The sequence below is a fragment of the Mixophyes fleayi genome, chromosome 4 (assembly GCF_038048845.1).
Source record: "Mixophyes fleayi isolate aMixFle1 chromosome 4, aMixFle1.hap1, whole genome shotgun sequence".
Classification (NCBI taxonomy): Eukaryota; Metazoa; Chordata; class Amphibia; order Anura; family Limnodynastidae; genus Mixophyes; species Mixophyes fleayi.
In genome coordinates this window covers 257954032-257968829 of record NC_134405.1, presented here as the reverse complement: position 1 = coordinate 257968829, position 14798 = coordinate 257954032, and the positions used below count along the sequence as shown (strand labels likewise).

The 14798-nt window shown below is 42.8% G+C and overlaps 1 long non-coding RNA gene across 1 annotated transcript; it reads left to right on the top strand.

The window, feature by feature from the left end:
* The first annotated feature begins 4549 nt into the window (after positions 1-4549).
* Positions 4550-5052, top strand: LOC142150122 (uncharacterized). The gene is made up of 3 exons (XR_012691024.1): positions 4550-4580; positions 4622-4726; positions 4976-5052. It is a non-coding gene; the product is annotated as an uncharacterized LOC142150122 (long non-coding RNA).
* The last annotated feature ends 9746 nt before the right edge of the window (positions 5053-14798 follow it).

The following is a 14798-nucleotide window of genomic DNA, read 5'->3' as shown; positions in this document are numbered from 1 at the left end:
CTTAGTATTTTATTTGTGTAAGAATTTAGGAATGCCTTTTGTTGCTAAGGATTATCCAAATCCTTTTATTCTCTTTGATCTTAAATGGTTTATGTTGGTTTTAACTAAGGATGAGCGGACTCGGATTCCTGGAATCCGAGCCCCCCGAACAATGCAGATCTGAGTCAGATCCGAGCACTGTCCGGGTATTCCCGCCAATTCCGAAACTTAAAACGAGGCTCTGAGTCATAATCCCGCTGTCGGATCTCGCGATACTCGGAACCTTTAAATTCCCCGCTTGCCGCCGCCATCTTCACTCGGGCATTGATCAGGGAAGAGGGAGGATGTGTTAGGTGGTCCTATGTCCTGCTATTTCTCGTGCTGTGCTGTGCTGTGCTGTGCTCTGTCCTGCTGAGTCCAGTGGTGCTTTTACCAGTGCTCTGTCCTGCTGAGTCCAGTGGTGCTTTTGTCCCGTGCTCTGTCCTGCTGAGTCCAGTGGTGCTTTGGCCAGTGCTCTGTCCTGCTGAGTCCAGTGGTGCATCAGTCCAGTGCTCTGTCCTTGCTGAGTCCAGCGGTGCTTTTGTCCTGTGCTTTGTTCTGCTAAGTGCATATTTATTTTAAACGTATTAAAAATTCTTCCATAAAAAGAAAAAAAAAAGAAAAATTCTACAAAAATCCTTTAAAAAAAATCTGAAAAAAAAAAACCAAAAAAGTCATTGCTGAGTCCAGTGGTGCATCAGTCCAGTGCTCTGTCCTTGCTGAGTCCAGTGGTGCATCAGTCCAGTGCTCTGTCCTTGCTGAGTCCAGTGGTGCATCAGTCCAGTGCTCTGTCCTTGCTGAGTCCAGTGGTGCATCAGTCCAGTGCTCTGTCCTTGCTGAGTCCAGCGGTGCTTTTGTCCTGTGCTTTGTTCTGCTAAGTGCATATTTATTTTAAAAGTATTAAAAATTCATCCATAAAATGAAAAAAAAAAGAAAAATTCTACAAAAATCCTTTAAAATAAATATAAAAAAAAAATCAAAAAAGTCATTGCTGAGTCCAGTGGTGCATCAGTCCAGTGCTCTGTCCTTGCTGAGTCCAGCGGTGTGTTTTGTCCTGTGCTTTGTTCTACTAAGTGCATATTTATTTCAAAAGTATTAAAAATTCTTCCATAAAAAGAAAAAAAAAAGAAAAATTCTACAAAAATCCATTTAAAATAATATTAAAAAAAAACAAAAAAGTCCTTGCTGAGTCCAGTGGTGCATCAGTCAAGTGCTCTGTCCTTGCTGAGTCCAGTGGTGCATCAGTCCAGTGCTCTGTCCTTGCTGAGTCCAGTGGTGCATCAGTCCACTGCTCTGTCCTTGCTGAGTCCAGTGGTGCATCAGTCCAGTGCTCTGTCCTTGCTGAGTCCAGTGGTGCATCAATCCAGAAACTGAGGGAAATAATCTCTCAGTGGCTTAACCCACTTAGACTCTCCTGGGGATTTGTGGTGTCAGACAACGCAGAGTAACATTGTGCGGGCATTACATATGTGCAATTTCCTTTGTGGCTCCATTATCCCAATTAAAAGGATTTTTACCTGTTGGTGTAATGATTTTATAAACAGTACACTTGAAAGCTTGAGCCTTTAAATGAAAAAGTCACTCTTCATTGCACGAAGATATGCAACAGGGACAGCTTTTTTGTTCACAAAGTCAACAAATAACACTTTGACGCTGCCTGTCTTTGACATACTTGATGGGATCTCAATGATGAATGCTCTATACCATGGTCGTCAAAAACAAGAGTTAGTGACGCGCTCGAACTACACCCTCTATATGCTGCAGAGGATGTAGGAGCAGCCATATGTGCAGTGGAATTCAGACCAGTTGAGGGTGATATATTGTGGGCCCGGTACCAAATTGGGTATCGGGGCCACTCCACTACGCAGTCCAGATAGCTGTGCAGTGGAATTCAGACTAGTTGAGGATTTTATATTGTGGCCCCGGTACCAAATTGGGTACCGGGGCCACTCCACTACGCAGTCCACATAGATGCGTATCAGATATTAAACTACATTCACTGTTGCTGCTGTACCCAAAAATAGGTACTGCAATTCCAAACTACGTTCACTGTTGCTGTGGTACCAAAAAATAGGTACTGCAATTCCAAACTACGTTCACTGTTGCTGCTGTACCAAAAAATCAAATATTGAACCTAAAATCAATATTGTGAGGTGTGAGGTGTTCCGAATAGACTGGAAATTAGTGGAAATGATTGTTATTGAATGTTATTGAGGTTAATAATAGCGTAGGAGTGAAAAATACACAAAAAACTTGATTTTAACCCCTTTTTATGCTTTTTTAAAAATAAATCAGAACCCAAAACCCTAAATCAGAACCAAAACCTTTCTTCAGGTCTTTTGGCAAAACAAATCAGAACCCAAAACCTCAAGCTAATCAGAACCCAAAACACTAAAAGTGGCCGGTGCACACCCTTAGTTTTAACCTGGGGCTACACTAGAATACTTCAGAAGTCAATAACAGTTTTCTTTGATTGCTTTAACAGGGCAAAAATCACAATATTTTACAGTAATGCCCTTGTCCTCTTTTCTATGATTTATCACTGAAGCAAACAGCTTCTATGTTAAATAAAGGGTAAGGCTTGATTCTATAGTATAAGACATATTTTTCTTAAATTGTAATGAAGTTTGAGAAGAAATGTAGCTACTGACAGGATGCTGGTATAATATTTTCTTCTAACATGGGCTGTATTGTGCATTGTATGCTGATAGCAAAGAGATTTTATAGTAGTGAATTGTCTATTTTGGAAAAGGTGCAATATACAGGTAAATTAGGTTAAAACTAGAGGTGAGGGAACTTGCGGCAACATTTTCTGCAAACTAAGATTTGTGGCATAAAAATGCCATTTTGCAAAAATGTGAACTTCCATTGATATAATCTTTGACTTCCGCTTTTGATACATCATTTTGTGGATAACCATTCTGCATTGTATTTATAAAATGACATTTTGCAAACTGTATCATCTATGAATAGAGTTGGGAAACTGTCAACTCATTCTGCTATGTGGAATGTTTGGGGTAGGACTGGGAAAACTTTAGGATAAATTCCCAAAAAAGTAACAATTTTTTTTTGGCTGAAAATGGAATGGAGCAAATATTTTTCAGGTAAGTTATTCACTTACATTCCCATTACATTTTTTATACTGTCACTTCTAAATGTCAACTTTAACCACTGTACACATTAGTAAATTTATACTGGATTGTTAAATGATAAAATTGGGTTTGTATGACACTCACTAGGAAAGATCTGTACTTGTAAGCACTGGGGATTGAAAAATGAGTTGTAAAGGTAAGGTTGTAAAATATCTGAAAGCTAGGCTTTCATCAGTCTAGTTTACAACAAGAGGGAGGATGTGAAGAGAAGCCATCAAGCCAAACGGATTTAAAATCATCTGTTTGTCTGTTTGTTTCTGACATATACTTACCACTTCAGGGTTGTGTGTAGAAGGAACAGCCAATGGGATGCAGTGGGAGTGTCTGGCACTTTCTATGGTAGTAGCTTCAGCAGGATGTCACTTCCTCTTTTCCTGGACCCAGATACGTGGCTGGACTGCTTCTGCATCAGACTTAGGGCTGGATTTACTATCAGGCGTGAAGCCGCCATGCATCGTGGCGGTTTTCCGGCGGGTTTGCATTGCAAACAGCCGGATTTACGAATGGGCGCATTTCATCTTCAATTTGAAGCTGCCGGCGATGTAACGGCGGGATGTAATGCTCAAAGCCGCCGGCGGCTTTGAATAGAACATGGCGCTTTTGCTTTAAATGATGGCGCTTTCGTGTAAAGGCGGTTTTTTTGAAAATTACACCTGTCTCCTGGCCTGTTATTATTGGCTATTTTCAAAGTCAGGAGATTTGACATCACAAGCCCTATATAAACCACTGGCCTGACACTTTTTTCTCTGATAGGGTTTTGAGGAGTTTTGTGAGAGGAGCTTGGAGGATAGTGGTTTGCTGAGAGTTGGTGAGAGTTGAAGTTTGGTGGATTGGTGGAGGGATATCTGATTGAAGTGTGAGTAGTCCTGTGGTATTTTTCTGTTTTGTACATTTATTTTCTCATTTATTTTCGGTCTTGTATATTTTGTATTTGACATGTCCTTTGTCTGTGTTACTTGTGTGGGCCTGTGTTGAGAGTGTGTCTGTAGTTAGTCTAGTTTGTCCTTTGTGTTTGTCAGTCCTTCAGTGTTTTGTGTTTTTCTGTGTGAAAATGTCCAGAGATAGGAGGGGAGAACAGACTGAGGAGAGGGAGATGGAGGTTGAGGGGTCAGAGGAGGGAGAGGGAGAGTTTGAGGAGACAGGACAGGGCAGGAAGACAAAGACAGGGAGGAATGTGCGTTTCTCACATGATGAAAATTGTGTGCTGGTGCACAATATTATTCCCTGCTATGAGGTCATCCTAGGCAACCTGGCAGCCCGGACTCCTCTAAGGCGGCGTCACCAATTGTGGGGGCGTGTCTGTGATGCCGTGAACGCGGTGGGCCCACTGAAGCGGACAGTGGCACACTGCCGCAAGCGCTTCTCTGACATTAAGAGGAGGCTGAAGGAAAAAATGGCCCAGGAAAGGAGGTCTACAAGGCGCACGGGTGGTGGCCCCCCACTTCGTGTAGAGTACACCAGTTACGAGGAGGAGCTGCGCCAGATAATGCCGGCTGAGATTGTAGAGGGCATAAATGTGCAGGATACCGATTCGCCCTCTTTTGGCCAAGTAGTTGGTGAGTTATTTGTTTTTTTTACCCTAACAGTATTTTAAATGTTTTTTTCTTTTTAAACGTGTTTGGTTTTTTTTACAATTTTTTTTTGTTTTTAAAAGTGTATTTTTTACTCTATAAGTTTGTAAAGGACTTTTTTTAAAAAAAAAACAAACTGTTTTTTTAATCGCAAACAAATTTTTTAAAAAAACTGTATATTTTTAAAATGTTTTTTGCTGCAAATACATTGTATGCTTTTTCTATTACATCCAGAATCGCCAGGACCGCAGTTCAGTCCCAGTCCGAGACCTACACCTCCACCTTCAGCGAGAGATTCGGGCACAGACAAGCAAGCAGGTGCGTGATTTATGTTTAGGAGAGAAATAATGGAGTTAATTGATTTTCTGTGCAAATGTTGCTGTCAATGTAATTTGTTTTTACGGCTACATTTACTAAACTGAGATGTTGCCTATAGCAACCATTCATCATATACCTTTACTTTATGTATTGCATTCAACAAAATGACAGTTACAATCTGATTGGTTGCTATAGGCAACATCTCCACTTTTCCAACCACGCAGTTTACTCAAAATACCCCAGCATGTACTACACAGAGGGAGTACTAAAATAGTATTAGTTTACCCCAAAGCACGGTCTAGCAGCATTTGGCTGACTAAATCCTCATATTTGTAGGTTAAAAATACTTTGCTTTTTTACCCCCCTCAGCCATACATAGTCCAAATGATAATGTGTATTCAAAAGATAAAAAGTGCATCCTGAAGCAGGTAGCATAGGACAAGAAATCAGGAATGCAAACATTGTGAAACAATCTGTAGTTGCTAAAGATTATTCCTTCCTATCCAGTGTTCAAAATGCAATGTACAAACATATTATATCCTATATACTTATGTCATTTTTCATACACAGGGCCCTCTTCATACCAGGCACCTCAGGTGGAGTCCCTGCAAATGTCCCCTGAGCCAGATGAGCAAACGATAATCACCCTGGAAACAATGGATGCCCCTGTGTCTGGTTTCCAGGATATTGCACCTGGCCCTTCTGAAGCCCCAGCACACCAGCAACCTGCACCGCAAAGTATGGACCCAGCCAGAGAAATGGCGCTGTCTATTGGCGCTTTCCAGCAGCAGCAAACTCGCCACATGTCCCAAATTGTGGCCCAGTTGAGGCGGATACACCGCACAAATAGCCAAATCCCTGCTGCAATCAACCGTCTGGCTAATGCATGGGAACAATCAAATCTGCAGATGGCCCAAATGACTGGGGCTGTGGAGGCATTACATTCCTCCGTTCGCGATGGGAATGCGAACGTGACCCGGCTGGCAGGGCAACTACAGCAGGAACTCATTGCCCGCTTGCCTGCACCTTTTTCTTCTGCCACCACCAGTACCGCTAGTACGCCAAGCAGATCGGCACAGAGCACGCCTCCAAGGAGAGGTGCTCGCACCAGGGGTGGGCGAGGGAGAGGAGAGAGTGGGGCAAGACATAGCGATATGCCAGCAAAAAGACGTCGCTAGCGCTAAACCATTCTTATTACCTAATGTTTTGTTCAGTTTGTGTAAGCATTATACTTTATTATTTATTGTGTTGTACTGCAATAAATGCAGTAAAATTTCTATGGTGTCAGTGTTTCTTTTCTGCTAATTAAACAAGAGTATACTGATTTTTTAAAAAACTATGCACTCAAATCACTTACACATTGACCTCTGACTGTCACTTTCCAGGGATGTTCATATTTACCACATGAGGAGTACACACTATCCTCTTTTTAAAGGTTCCAATGTACAAAACAATTTATATTAAAAAAAAACATTGCGCTCACATCAAACACATTTTAGAGCAATAAATGTTTTTCCTATTCTGCACTTACATGTGAAGTAGTTTGTAATGAGACGGACTCTAATCTGCCTTCCGCCCTCTGTGCTCTGCACATCACCAGATGTGACACGGACCCCTTCTTCTTCACTGTCTACTGCAATAATCGGTGGGGTAAATTGATGTAATGCTAGATTATGTATCAAACAGCCAGCCAGGATAATATCAGACCCTTTTTCAGGTGCATACATAGCCACCCCACCAGATTATTCTAGTAACCTGAACCTAGTTTACCAAAGTACAAAGGTACGCTATAACACACCTCTACTAGTGGGTATGTGCCTCATTGAATTTGTGCGGTGCAGATGTGTGAGGATGCAGCAGAGGAGTCATCAGCCAGAAACCCATTCTTTATTGAGCACATTTAGAATTGCTTTTACACTTTGTTAAGGGATTTGTTGCAATATTAAAATAAAAAACAACAAATTTGGAAATCAGTAAATAAATTGCATGGTGGGAAAAGACAAGAGAAAAATAAACCAAAAAAACACTGCAATTACAAGACACTGGCCTTTTAACATATACAATCCCAAAGGAGCTAACTTTGTACATGAATTGGCCCTTTCCCTTCTGTTCTGATTGACCAAATACCTGAAACAGCACACTGTTTGAACAATCTCGCCGCTCACAAGCAGCGCTTTCATTTTGGTCTTTTGAATGGTGGTTTTCCGGCGGCTTTATAAACCCCCTAATAGTAAATCCGGCTGTTTGTATGTTGAACATTGTTGAAACCGTCATGGCGCTTCATACAGAGGCGGGTTTTAAAACATCATTTCTGGCCGTTTGGACGGCGGGTTTAGCCTTAGTAAATCCGGCGATGGCTAAACCGCCGCCAAACCCGCCGAAAGTCGGCGCGTTTACAAACACGCCTGATAGTAAATCTAGCCCTTAGTATCTGTTTGATTTGGAATTAAATTGTTTACCTGCCTGCTGTTGTTATTGCCTTCTCTCTTGCTTTTCTGTTTTTCTGTTGTTAATTTCTTACTCCCAGAGCCTCTTCTCACTAATTTTCTCTTCAGTCCTTCTTTCTTTCTTTCCCTCTCCTATACTCATTGCATTGCCTTGTATTATTCCTTCCTTTCTTTCCTCCATTTTCTTTACCTCAACCCTTTCCGTATTTTCATCTCCCTTTCCGTTTTCCCTCTGTACAAAAGATGGCCATGCCCCAACCAAAACACACCAAGACTAGTCCCGCCCACTTAGCCGATTCCCCCTCACCCGCCTACCTGCTGTGCAGTCTCCCAGCAGAATAATCCCCCCCTCATGTCACCATCCACAGTCCGTAATCGGGTGTCTGCTCCCAGTCAGCTCCCCGACCCCTCAGTGAGGTCTGTCAGGCTGGCGCAGACAACCACTGATCATGCCAGCTGAACTCCACTGGACTCGGGCGCAGCGCAAAAGTCTCGCTGTCTGGCCCTGAGTCAGAATAGGAGGGCGTGCGCAATTCCGCCCAGATCTGGAGCACATGGATTTCGAAGATCCACACATAGAACCTCGGACAGAGGTTCCCATTCCCTGGCTCCTGGGTACATACCTTCCACAATGCGAGCACAGCGTACAGCTGCAGGCTCTGCAGATATTTGTAATACTAGTTTGGAAGCAGTAAACAGTGCTCAAATAGGTGGGGCACACATAGTTAGCACCCCTCCCTCACAAATTCAGGTATCCCCATATTGCTGGCTGGGGCCAGTGATTTTAGACCACCTACCTCGTCCCTCACATAGTTTATATGTAGGAGACAATAATAGATTGAGTACCCCACCTCTGGGAGCCAGCCACTAAATCAACCACAGCTTTCATTAAGCGTAAATCCCCCTCTTGCCGCCATTATGCTGTGCAATGAACGCTAACGGCACTCCAATTTCCCCTGCTCCTGGCACTTCCCCGCTGCTTTTTTCATTAAATTCCCCTGTATATAGTGCACCTCTTACCTTGACACACCCAGTTTCAAGTCAGATGGTGGCAGGCCCTGTAACATTAACTGTAAACCATTTTGAAGTGCTCCAGCAGCAAGTCTCCCCCCTCCTCCCTCGCATAGACAGACATTTAGTGGCTCAGACCGAGCAAAGAACTGGCCTTTTCCCCCCACTGTGTTACAACAGTCAAGTTCAAGCCCTACAGTTTCTTCTTGGTCTTTAACATACCCCCCATAGGACACAGGATTGTGCCCCAGGAGGACCCAATGTGGTCGGCACCCTACCCTTCGCCTTTAGAGCAATGCGTACACTTATCCGAGACCTTCTTTTCCCAATTTTCCTGTTATTCCTTGTATGGATTCACAGTAACCCCCTATTAGGGCGTAATCCGACAGGAGCCTTAGCTTCCCTCCTCCCTCAGATTTTTTGCCGCATCTCACATATCCACCTTCCCCTTCCTGGTGCCCTTTCATCCCACCCCCACTTTGAGCACGTGTAATGTGTCTCCTCCAAATGCTAACATATCTTCTCATGCAGCACAACAGGTGCAGATCTGTTCGGCATCACTACATCAGCATTGCACAGATGAGACACTACACACAACCACCCTTATCATGCCTGAGCTGGCCCGACCAGCAACGGGGGCTCCCAGTTGCGGCTACACAGGCGGCCCTGGTCATCGCTGGTGAGCATGAAAGGTCCACCATTCACAACACACATAACCCTAGCCCACCAATTTCTACGACCAGCGATGAGTCCTCCTCTTCCCCGGAGAAGCATATAAAAAGTTTTCCCTGATTGACAGGATATTGCACATCCTCTGCATGTTACCTTGAGATAAGGCCTGATGCCATCATAGACATTTGGAAATATCTACATATGGTAAACAAAATGTATATATTTGATCGTCCAGGGACTTGGCACATTTATGGTAAGCAGTTTAGGAAAAAAGTTCATGGCCAACCTTCCATCCCCTTAGCCTTTAAGGATGTAGAGATTTGAATGAAGCTTAACCGGGCACAGTTGACCCCGGGGTTCACACCTCCATTGACAAGGTAAAGGCATTGGGGAAACAAAGTGCTCCCCAATTCTTTAACAATAGATGCTTTGTCTTCAATAATTCATCCTGCAGTAGAGGGGATGTGTGTAAATACTGTCACACCTGTTCAAATTGCCGCGGAGCTCATCCCTTCAAAGACTGCCCATAGAAACCATGGGCACAGGCAGAGGAAGCGGTGGCGCCGGAGGTGCTGGCTAAGGCCAATTCCCCCATTATCCTACCTTACTCTATAGGTGGCTCACTCCTTCCTCCACGAGGGCTTTCGTGTCGGTTTCCACCTCCCCATTAATAGTGTGGTGGCGGTGGCCACCACCACGAAGAACCTTCGTTCTGTGTATCTGCAACCAGGCATCTTGGCAGAGAAGATTCAAAAGGAGGTCGGCCTGGGATGCATGTTTGGTCCATTCCCCTCTCCACCCATATCTAATTTGGTAATTTCTCCAGTTGTATAGTGCCCAAAAAACTGCGGGAATATATACCGCTTGATACAGCATTTATCCCAGTCCGCGGGCAAGTCAGTGAACAATGCTATCGATCCCCATGTCAGTTCAGTGACATATCAATCTTTTGAAGAGGCATTGACCTCTTGAAAAGAGAGAGCATTTGGATGCTGAGCCCTTATGACAAAGTTAGATATTGAAGCCGGTTTTCGGTTACTTCCCTTTCACCCAGATTTATTTAAATTCATGGGATTTAGAAGAGAGGGTGACTACTATATAGATAGGTGTCTTCTGATGGGCTGTTCCCTCTTGTGAGCATACTTTGTGGCCTTCTGCTCTTTTCTCCATTTCTCCACAGGTAATCAAGGGATAGCACAATATTTAGATGATTTTTTATTCATAGCCAATCCCGATTCTTCTTTTTTGCGCTGATACCCTTTATTCTGACCAATCTTTCTTTCACATCATGGATGTCCCAGTTGCCCAGGATAAAACTGAAGGCCCTGCCACTTGCCTTTTCTTTTCAGGCATTGAAATTAACACAGTAAGTGGTTGTTGTCGGTTTCCTCTTCATAGAGTTAAGAAATTGGAACTCTATTAACTCTAATGGCTCTTTTAATTTTTCCAGTCAGGTTATTCCTATTGGTAGGGTGTTCTGTAGGAAACTCCAAATAGCCACAGCAGGTATTCACAGTCCCCATGCGCGAATTCACTTCAGCGAAAAAATTAAAGATGATTTGCGTATATGGCAGCATTTTCTTCAGTAATTTAACGGAATTCGGATAGGGTCTACACCACAGATTTCTAAAACAAACTCTGGACTTGCACACGGACTCCTCAGGATCTAAGAGTTTCAGTGTTTTCTTTCAAGAGGAGTGGTGTTGCGCCCCTTGGCCACGCTCATGGCGGGTTAATGGCTTAGTATGTAATTTCCTAACTTTAGAACTATTTCCCATAGTAGTAGCACTGAAATTGTTACGTGGCAGGAGCATGGTGTTTTGGTTCAACAACGTTGGTGTGGTTCAGGCTATTAATCGCCAGAGCACTTCCTCACGCCCAGCAATTAATCTGTTGCAGGTTCTGGTTTTGAGATGCCTGGATAAGGTCATCAATTATCGTACTCGCCACATTCCTGGTGCTGACAACGTACTGGCTGACGCTCTTTCTCGGTTCAACTGGTGACGCTTTAGAACAATGGCCCCAAACGCACGACTGACCGGTTTAATCTCTGCCCCTTATGTTTGGCAGATGGCCGAGCAGGGATAAGGGGTCTCGCAGAGGCGTTATTGGCCCCATCTACTAGAAATATTTATCATTTGGCATGGCAGCATTGGTTTGGTTATCAAGCGTCTCTATACAATGACACATCAGGTCAGATTGCTTCTATGGCAGGCTTTATGTCGGATTGATATAAGGAATGGGTGTTAGCTGGTATCTCATTCATGTCCAAAATAAATAATGCCCAAGACCCCACCAAATCCTTTATTATTTCCAGATTGCTTCTATGGCAGGCTTTATGTCGGATTGATATAAGGAATGGGTGTTAGCTGGTATCTCATTCATGTCCAAAATAAATAATGCCCAAGACCCCACCAAATCCTTTATTATTTCCAGAGTCCTAAAGGGATGGGCTAGAATACATCCCACCTTAAGTGATAGCCGCCTGCCCATTGGCCAAAAAACCTTATCTAGACTGAATGTATCCCTGCCTGATATTACAGCAGACCCTTGTGAAACACTGCTATTCAGCGTGGCTTTCTCATTGACTTTTCTTGGCGCTTTGAGAATTGGAGAGCTGATCGCACACTTTAAAACATCTAAAGTCACAGCTTTGCTAGCTAGGCACATTGGGGTTCAGCCTATACTTATAAACTGCAAGATAGTAAAATTTAAGACATACCAGTCCAGTAGGGATCATTGGCTAGCTTTGATCACACAACAGGACCAGGTTATATGCCCGATTTTACCTTGTGCTAAATTTGCTGAAGTATTTCCGCAAGGTGAGGATTTGTGGTTAATACACTGGGAAAAATCACCATTGACGAAATGCCAATTCAATGCTCTCCTAAAACGCTCCCTGGTCCTCATTGGTTTAGGCCCTGCCCTTTATTGCACCCATTCTTTTCGGATTGCATTTAGGAGCAGAATGGATATTTATAGAGCAGTTTTATTTGGAATTGGGGTCTATAGTGAGCTCCATTGGTGGCGGGCCATGAGTCCATTAAAGGATCACGGCTGTTGGTAGGAGAGTATCGCAGTCAGCTTTCAGTTAGCATATGGTACTTACTCAATTTGGTCACTGTCACTGTCCCCTTCGAAGTCATCAGACTCTTTGGTTCTCTAGTAAGAAGGACCCTGGGCTGCCTAGTAAGGGCATAACATTGTTGAAAGGGTATAGTCATTCATTGCCTCATAATAGTCACAGCCAATAGATAAGGTATAACCTGGGTCAGTGGAAATGTGATCCTCCACCTTATTGGTTCGTGCAATTTTAGCTCACTGCCCTGCTCTCGCCACCACCTCACTTGGTTCACTGATAATTATAAATAAACTGTTACCTTCTTCCAAACTTAAGTTGGTGTCCATTTCATTATTTATTGGTATAAAGTTTAAGTTATGTAGTTTAAGGTGAAGTGGTTTGGGTACATGAAAGGAGGAATCAACACTATGCATTTTATGTGAACAGAGGCCATCAAGTCAAATGCATTTAAAATCATGTGTTTGTGTCTGACATCTACTTAATACTTCAGGGTTAAGTCTTCAGAAGGAACAGCCAATGGGATCCAGTGGGAGTGTTTGCCACTTTCTATGTTAGTACTTTAGGTATAACCTGGGTCAGTGGAAATGTGATCTTCCACCTCACTTGGTTTAGTAAAAATTATAAATAAACTGTGACCTTCTTCCAAAACTTAAATTGGTGTCTGTGTCATTATTTATTGGTTTAAAGTTATATAGCGCTTAAGGTGAAGTCGTTTGGGTACATGGAAGAAGGAATCAACACTATGCATTTTAAGGTGAGAATCAGTCATTAAAAGACCAAGGAATAAATGTATGAAACCTTCTAAAAAGGAGAACTGGAGGTGTTGCCCATAGCAACCAATCAGATTCTTGTTATCTTTATCTATAATGTACTAGATAAATGATAACTAGAATCTGATTGGTTGCTATCGGCAACACCTCCATTTTTCCTTTTTAGAAGGTTTCATACATTTAGTCCCAGGTCACCTAATGAATATTGCCAGTCTTTGGAGAAACAATCAAATTGTAAGCTGTCCCCCTTTCCATCTAAACCAAAAATCCTAGGCGCAAAAAAACCAGGAAAAAATGAAGTATATTAAGTTTTTGTGCGAATAGCATAAAAACACATAAAAGATATACCCGATAAAGGTCTTATATGTCGGTACGAGAAGTGGTAATGTAAACAAAACATTGATTGTCCCAAATGTCCTAATATAGTGTGGTATATATGGGGAAAAGATTCTTAATAGCAATCCTTTAAAAAATGAGTGGAGAACACTTTAGTCATTGAGATGGCGGTACCATTCAGCCACAATCCATACAATCAATCCTTTATGCGAAGGTAAAGAAAGGCATAGTGTCCTAGACTCTTCCTTACCTCCCCTTCTTCAATGCGGGGGGCAGATTGTGTCCATGCCGTCTGAGACTTAATTGAATTTAGTTCTTGAGCATGTGCACTGCTTGTCTCCTGAGCACCTGTCTAATACCAGTAACTCAGAGTTCCTCCGCTTGTGCAATATAATTTATTTGGGACATCTTTATGGACCATTGTGGAATATAATTTATTTGGAAATGGGTTACAAGTCTCTTTGGATTGCAAGCTTCTTGGAACAGATGAAGACATCAGATTGGTGAGTATTTTTTTTTTAATTTTTAATAAAATAATGTGGTAATAAAGAGGGTGTTGTTTGCAATTTGTGGGTTTTTTGTTATTAAAGCCATGTGGTTTTAAAAAGGGTGTGGTGGTTTATTTAACATTCTTCTTTGCGATACTGCAGATTGCAGCAAGCACTGGGTGTCAAAGCATGTTAGCACTTATGGTTCTCCAAGTGCCAGCGTGCCCTGACTGCCATGGGTATGCTAGTGTTTGTAGAACTACAAGCACCAGCATGCCCAGATTTTTAATGGCAGTCCGGGTTGCTGGGACCTGTAGTTCCATAAATAAAAATAGTGTTTTCTTTTTATTTGTTACATTCTATCGCCGTTTTTCCCCTACACCCATCGCCTCAGTGGTGTGCGAAGAGCCCTAGTGCTTTCAGCACTGAGCTGGGTTTTCCTAGAAGTGGTGTCTGCACGTTTTTTAGTGGACCCCATCCCTACGGAATCCAGCCCAGTACTGAACAGCCTGGGGTTGGATGTCATTATGGCAGGGGGGTCCTCTGCCGCATGTCCCCCTGCTATAGTGTCACCCACCCTGGCTGGTTTGCCCAGTGCTGATTGCGTGGAAATCGGGGGGACCCCATGCAAGTTTTTCCCCAATCTTCGTACAACCAGCAGTAGGCTGGCAGGGCAAGTGTTAATAGTCTTTAGACTGGGGGACCACAGGTGTTTTATTTTTAACATTCATATGTTACTGAGGTCAAAATTGCGTGATTTTTCCATATAAAACATTCAACCAATCAAAAAGGAGTATTTGTTTGAAAATGGCGATTTTCAGCTAAATACGGAGGACTTACAAGCACCACACCACACAGAAGCACCTGCGTTGGGACAATTACCATTAATTAACTGTAACAATGTTATATTTTTTTAAATTTACATGTAAAACT